The sequence below is a fragment of the Rhinatrema bivittatum genome, chromosome 2, assembly GCF_901001135.1.
Source record: "Rhinatrema bivittatum chromosome 2, aRhiBiv1.1, whole genome shotgun sequence".
Taxonomy (NCBI): domain Eukaryota; kingdom Metazoa; phylum Chordata; class Amphibia; order Gymnophiona; family Rhinatrematidae; genus Rhinatrema; species Rhinatrema bivittatum.
The window spans coordinates 39384827-39392845 of NC_042616.1; the positions used below are offsets into that span (position 1 = coordinate 39384827).

General features: G+C 47.9%; 1 non-coding gene across 1 annotated transcript; it reads right to left on the reverse strand.

Annotated features, from left to right (window-relative positions):
• Positions 1–3606: 3606 nt before the first annotated feature.
• On the reverse strand, positions 3607–3679 carry TRNAV-UAC. Its single transcript has one exon. It is a non-coding gene; the product is annotated as a tRNA-Val (tRNA).
• Between the last annotated feature and the right edge of the window lie 4340 nt (positions 3680–8019).

The window sequence follows — 8019 nt, forward strand, 5'->3', positions numbered from 1 at the left end:
AGAGAACCTGTTTAGAACTATTGGCTTTATGACAGACCTTCTCAAATTCAGACCTACCCATATTAAGATGCAACGTGAGCATACTGGCTTGTGCAAAGTGGGCTAGCTGTGCATAGGAATAGGCAGCGGATGTAGGTAAATCATACGTTTGTTGTAGATCGTTAAATGACCGCAAGCTCTGTGGTCCCCAGATGTGCTCCCAGTTTCTGATCCCCCTCTGTCCCCATACCTGAAATGCTGCACTCTCATAACCAGGCGAGAAAGCTTTATTTATATATAAACTGGTACTAGCGTGGTATTTATCAGATTTCATGAGACCTTCATACCGCTTCTGGAGATGTGTCTTCGGAAGATAGATCACATCAGCATTTAAGCGACCCATTTCCTGGAAGAGTAGCCTTCGTTTGTGGCTTGAATTTAAACCCTTCACATTAAGAGAAACAAATTTAACAGTAGACATCATGACTGTAACCATACCCCCTCCATAGCTCAAATCTCCAAACATTTATGAACCTCCAAAACTGTTGTACCCTAAGAGAACCCCTGTCCCAGAACCGAGAAACATAAGCACGCCGTGGTACCCGTAGAGAAAGGCCGCTCTGGCGAGTGATAGAGCTCTAAAGACTTCCTAGCATGAGAAACTGAAGATATACAGTGAGGCAAAGTTCCCATCCCCCCCCCCCAACCCCTCTGCAACCCCTGGAAAAGATTCCATCGTTCCCAGTTTCTACAGGAGGAAGAGCCCATACCGGTACCAGGAGCCGCCCGTCTCCCAGGGCATGCTGTAGCAAGTCAGCATTGTTAAGTGAAACAACTTCTACCTATTAGAGATGTGAATCGTGTCCTCAATCGTCTTAACGATCGATTTCGGCTGGGAGGGGGAGGGAATCGTATTGTTGCCGTTTGGGTGTGTAAACTATCGTGAAAATCGTTAAAATCGTGAGCCGACACACTAAAACCCCCTAAAACCCACCCCAACCCTTTAAATTAAATCCCCCACCCTCCCGAACCCCCCCAAATGCTTTAAATTACCTGGGGATCCAGCGGTGGTCCAGAACGGCGGCGGTCCGGAACGGCCCCCTCAATTGAATCCTGTTGTCTTCAGCCGGCGCCATTTTGCAAAATGGCCGCCGCAAAATGGTGGCGGTCATAAACAAAAATGATTCGACGCAGGAGGTCGTTCCGGACCCCCGCTGGACTTTTGGCAAGTCTTGTGGGGGTCAGGAGGCCCCCCCCAAGCTGGCCAAAAGTTTCTGGGAGTCCAGCGGGGTTCAGGAAGCGATTTCTTGCCGCGAATCGTTTTCCATACGGAAAATGGCGCCGGCCATACGCGTATGGCCGGCGCCATTTTCCGTATGGAAAATGGTGCCGGCAGGAGATCGACTGCAGGAGGTCGTTCAGCGGCGGTCCGGAACCCCCGCTGAACGACCTCCTGCAGTCGATCTCCTGCCGGCGCCATTTTCCGTACGGAAAACGATTCGCGGCAAGAAATCGCTTCCTGAACCCCGCTGGACTCCCAGAAACTTTTGGGCAGCTTGGGGGGGCCTCCTGACCTCCACAAGACTTGCCAAAAGTCCAGCGGGGGTCCGGAACGACCTCCTGCGTTGAATCGTTTTTGTCTATGGCCGCCGCCATTTTGCGGCGGCCATTTTGCAAAATGGCACCGGCTGAAGACAACAGGATTCAATTGAGGGGGCCGTTCCGGACCGCTGCCGTTCTGGACCACCGCTGGATCCCTAGGTAATTTAAAGCATTTGGGGGGGTTCGGGAGGGTGGGGGATTTAATTTAAAGGGTCGGGGTGGGTTTTAGGGGGTTTTAGTGTGCCGGTTTTCCTGCCCTCCCCCTTCCCCCGATTTACGATTTTTTAACGATAAATCGGGGGAATTGGTATTGTATCGTGGCCCTAACGATTTTTGACGATTTAAAATATATCGGACGATATTTTAAATCGTCAAAAAACGATTCACATCCCTACTACCTATATTTACTCAAAGATCCGAACCATTCAACGCGGAACCAGTAAGCATGGGGAACACAATTTGTCTGACCGTCACTTACTCCCCAATACAGGAAATCGACCAGGAACTCCACAAGGGAGCTCCAGCAGAGAAGCAGTTCAGGTGATAACGGCGACTCGTGCACGGTCCCTGGTGTTCTGCCACAGTCTGCGGTCGCCCTTGTTTACCCGCTGCCACCGTGGCATCTCAGACCTGGTGCCCACAGAGGTAGTGGTGTTAGGAGCAGGGATCTCCACCGGAAGGCCCACCTCCTTCATGGCGTGCGCTGCTTCCTCGAGCGTGCGAGCTTTGTGTGATTTCCCGTCGATCTGAACCCACAGTCCAAAAGGAAATAACCATCTGTAGCAGAAAGGAGGAAAAGTGTTTCCCAATCTGATCCCATGCCCTCAACCCTTTCCATCATTCAGGTAAGAGGCAAGCAGACCCCTGCCAAACATGAGAAGTGAAAAGCTAGGATGGAAGAAATGGAACAGGTTTCAATAGCAATGCCCCAGGACAGGAGAGAAGCAGCAGTCAAAGTTAGAAAAAGGGGCAGTTCTGAAATAAATGCCCTTGATAGCCAGCCCCTGCAGCTAGTAGAGAATGAGGGCTTGAAAATAGAACTACAAGGATAAAAGTGAAGCAAGATGTTTTGAGGATCCTCCACTAGCACCTGAGGTCTTTCTACAAATGCTAATTTTCTCTCAGAGAGTAACTGCAGGGAAATGACCAACTTTTGCATTCATTCTGCCCTGTCATTCCAGTCCATACTGCCAAGGATATACTGTTGCAGTCCATCTCAGTGGATGACCACCTCAGGGACAACAGGACTAGTGCAAGACAGTTATTGTCACTGTCTTCTATTGCACTCAACCCTCCTGGATAGCTGTGCTTGCAAGATCTTTGTAGGATTGCTCCCAAGCTGTTCCTAACAAGGTCCCATAACAATGCAAGCATTCACTGACACCAATACAGCTGATGGCTGAACATCTATAAAATGCTCATCCACTGCTAGAAACATAAAGTGGCTCCATTGAGACTTGAACCCAAGACATTCTGGGTGTGAAACAGATGTGATAACCTCTTCACCATGGAACCATTTCCTTGACTGATTTCTTCTTTATTACACTTTCAAACACCTATCCAGTTATTTTAGAATACTGTTTGAATAATTCATGGGATAATCGCCTCAGCCACCATTCACATTCTAACATTTTTTACTCTTGGCAAAAAATAGATCTTGCAGGAGCCATCCCATCTACCATGAAAAATTTGTTTTACTAGAGTCACTGCTGAATTCTTTTTACCACACAAGATGTTGGCTTAGGAGTTTACCTAAAGCTTCCTTATTTCGTCTCCAGTAACCAATCCCACACCTCTTCCTGGGAAGACGATATCTGCTATGAATTTGCATGAGATCAAGTAGCAAGCATAGAAGGAAGGGCCTGTAAATCTATCCCACGCATATAGATTGTGGATATCCTGAAAACCTGACAGGTGGGGTTTCCACTGCACATATATGGAACCCATTGGTCTTCAACTTGCTTTTTCGGTATCTAAGTTATCCTTGCACTCAGACTCATGCCTGTTTCTGCAGCAAGTTAAAAATGGCTCCACTGGGGATTGAACCCAGGCCCTTCTGCGTGTAAAGCAGATGTGATAACCACTACACTATGGAGCCAACTGACCCCTTCTTTTAATCTGTGAGCAACCGTCGAACCCTTGATGCCCGCCTAAAGGAGGACTAATTGAACAAGCATCTCAGCTAGAGAAGTGCATTCATTGAAAACAAAATATAAAAATGAAATCAGTGGAGCCAACTTGTTTCTTTTTTATTTATTTATTTTATTTATTAACAATTCTTGTATACCATCATTCATAATATACATCACAACGGTTTACATGTTACAAAATCATAAAATCAAACTGAAATATCTAAAAGGTACAGTAAAATATGATAAAAAATAAAATTGTTAATCAATTATTAATAAATGAACATAAAACAAAGATAAAAATAATGTTTCTTTAAACCAATGAGTCCTTTTTTTCAAGATAGTCAATATAAGCCTGTTCGAAAAGCCATGCTTTTAGAGCTTTTTTAAAAGCTTTAAACTCTGACTCTAAACTCTTAGGGTCCAATATGAGCTGAAGGGGACCCGTGAACTAAAGGAATCCTACTTGTTTCATTTCTGTCAAACAGAATGATTTCTATAAGCAATTATAGTCAAAAGACCCATGGAAATCATAGGCATAGCAACAGTTGCAAATGTATGGAGAAAGGTTCATACACTGTGGAGCGGGCAGGCTGCAGAGAAGGGACGGATTGGCATACCGTCAAGCAATGAGAGTTATGGTGTATCGCAGCGGTGCATTTTCCTAGTCTCCTATAATGCCGCAGAGCGGGTTACAGTGATGCTGAGCTCGAAGAATGAGCATGTCACAGCCTTGCTCTGCATTGTTTCTCTAGACATTGTCTGTGTGAAAACATAGCACTGAGCTCTCTCCGAGTTCTTGGTAAGGATTTTTGCTGTGGCAGCCCATTAACACAAGACAGAAAAACAAACCATGGAGGCAGCATGGCATTACAATATCTCTGCATCATTTCCAAGCGACTCCTGCGAGCAGCGATCCTCCTCCAACGCGACACCGGCTCGAGGGAAGGCCTGCGCGATCGGCGCCACAGACCCACCGGGGTAAGGCCTCAGATCCCTCTTACCCTCGCTGGGTCAGAGCCCGACCGCGTGGCCACTCGTGCCGTCCAGCCGCCGCCTCCGACCGTCTAGAAGGCCCGCCCTCTTACCTGTGCAGCCAATCGCCAGGCCCTGCGGCGCTTTAAATCGTCCTCCAGCCCTGGCGCTGCGCGCCAAAGGAGCGCAACAAAGGGGCCCGCCCCTTTGTGCGCCCCTTCGGGCACCCCCTTCGGACTGCTCCGAGGAACCGCCCTGACTCAACTCGTCGTCCCTCTACTCCACCACAGACCGTCTCTCCCACAGCTGGACAAGAGTGTGACTAGAACGGGACCTAGCTAGCTATACATCCCCTCCGTCTGCCTACTCCTCCCGCTCCCACCCAATCCTTTCTACCCCTGGCCTCCTGTCCCCCTGGAATAGGTTTCCTATCTCTTCCCACCTCTATCTCCGCTACCAGACACCTGCCTCACCCCCTTGCACTTTGCACCCAACTGTAAGTATCATAAATATTATGTGTCCTATTCTAAATTAACTACACTGAAACTGTTTACCGTTCTACATTGCTTATGCTGCACTGTACTCCTGCTATCAGTTTGGACATACTGAAATGTATTCTGTATAACCTGCATCATATAGCCGGCAATATAAGCTGCATTGTATACCCTGCATTACAATACCCTCATTGTTCACTTGCTCTTTCTCCTAAATAACTGCTCCTAAGTAATTGCTCTGTATTAGTTAATTGCTCTGTATTACTTAACTCTGCCTGTGCCTTGCCCACCAGCAACCCCAACCCTCAGTCTCACTTATCCAGACCTATCCAATTCTATCCTGCTCCTCCCACTCACTCCCCCACTCACCATGACCACCCACCAGATCCACCGCATTCATCTTCCTCATAACAGACGCCCCCGCCTCCCCTCCCTCACACCATCCCCCACTTACAAGTCCCTCCTCCCCATCCTCACCACCCCCTTGAACCAAATTCTAGGACTTACAACCCTCTCAAATATCCTTTTCAATGCCCAGTCCCTCTCTAAGAAAACCCCCATCCTAAATGATCTCCTCAACGACTGCAAACCAGATATCTCTGCCATCACAGAAACCTGGCTCAAGGAAACTGACATAGTCCTCCTCAATCAGCTACCGTCACAGTCCTACGAAGTCCTATCTATCCCAAGACCAAAAAAAAGAGGAGGCGGCATCCTCCTAGCCTTCAAGAAGTACCTAAATCTCAAGCTCGCCCAAATTTCCTCACCCTCCAAACTAGAAATTGGCCTTTTCAAATCCCCTACGCTACAGATCTGCCTCATATATGGCCCCCCCCCCCCCCCCCGGCTCCATCGACCGAGATCCGTCCCCCTTTATTGAATTCATATCCGCCAACATCAACATTGAAATCCCTTCCATCATACTAGGAGATTTCAATCTACATGTCGATGCCACTCCTCTCTCCCCTTCCTGTGATGCATTCCTCACCTCCCTCCAAGCTCTGGGCTTCCGACAAATTGTCTCCTCCCCTACTCATCAAGCTGGACACTCCCTCGACCTCATCTTCATCAACCACTGCTTTCTGCCTCCCCACCCTCCCACCTGCTCCCCAGTACCCTGGTCTGACCACTTCCTCATAGAAGCCTCTCTACCACTCTCTACCCCTGCCAACCCCGCCCCCACAAGCAACATTACCATTACCTACAGGAAACCCTGCCCAGGAGATGAACTTGCACTTGCAATCTCCAATGCTGTCACAAACCTTGACTGCTCCAACCCTGAAGCTGCCATCACCTCCTGGTTCAACACTACCCTTGAAATTGCTGACAAGCTATGCCCCATGTCCAGACGAGAAATACGACCATCCACAAAAAACCATCAACCATGGTACTCAGCAGAGCTAGGAGTCTTAAAAAACAACCTTAGGCAGCGCGAGAGAATCTGGCGTAAAGCTCCCTCACCCCAACTTGCCTCAAGCTATAAAACTGCCCTCCACCACTACAGAACAACCACGCTCAAAATCAAGCGAGACTTCTACTCTACCAAGATCCACCAATACATGTACAATCCGAAAGCCCTCTTCACTTATGTATCTGACCTCACCAAGCCCTCCCAACCCCCAATCCCTGACAACGAAGCCCCCACTAGGAGTGAAGAAATCACCCAACACCTCCTCACAAAAATCTCTAACATCCTCCTCAGATTCCAACACCCTTCCCCATTAACCCCTCCCCCTTCCCCCCTGCAGCCCACCCCTGCCAACAGTACCCTTCACACCCTTGACCTGACTTCTACCAAAGAAGTGGAATCCATCCTCAGAAAACTTAGACCGGCAACCCATCCCTCAGACACCATACCCACAAAAACCCTCCTCTTAATCCCAAACTCCTTTGCCAAACCCATTGTTGACATTATCAACTCCTCTCTCTCCTCAGGCTCCGTCCCAGATGTCCTCAAACAAGCGATAGTAAAACCCCTCCTTAAAAAACCCTCACTAGACCCCAAAGACCCTTCCAACTTCCGTCCGATCTCAAACTTGCCCTTCATTTCCAAAATTATGGAAAAGATTGTTAATACCCAACTCACTGAATACCTTGACAATAACAATATTCTGCATCCTACCCAATTTGGTTTCCGCAAATCCCTTAATACTGAAACACTCCTACTTTCACTCACAGACCACATACTCAGAGGCATGGATCAGGGCAACTGCTATCTCCTTGCTCTTCTTGACATTTCAGCTGCCTTTGACACCATCAATCACAATTACCCTCATCAACCGCTTGGCCGAAATAGGTATCTCTGGCCTAGCCCTGCTCTGGTTCAAATCCTACTTATCCAACAGAAAGTTTGCCGTCAAAATAGGAAATGCCAAATCTGCTCTCTACCCCTTATCCCAAGGTGTCCCCCAAGGCTCCTCCCTCTCCTCTACCTTATTCAATATCTACCTCACACCCCTCTGTCAGTTCCTCACAAACCTTGGCCTCAAATTCTACCTCTACGCAGACGATGTGCAAATCCTTATCCCCATCCACAACTCGCTTTCTGATGCCCTTGCATTTTGGAACACCACCCTTGCCTCTATAAATGACTTTCTCTCGAACAGCCACCTTGCCTTAAACTCCTCCAAAACAGAACTGCTACTACTCTCTCAACACCAACCCCCCAAACCCCTGATTTCCAATGACCCAGCATTCAGCGCCACATCATCCCAATCCTTTGTTAAGGATTTTGGAGTAATTTTAGACCAACAACTTAATCTAAAGAAACAGATCAACTCCATCCTCAAAGAAGGTTTTTTTAAGCTCAATGTTATAAAGAAACTTAAACCCCTCCTCCA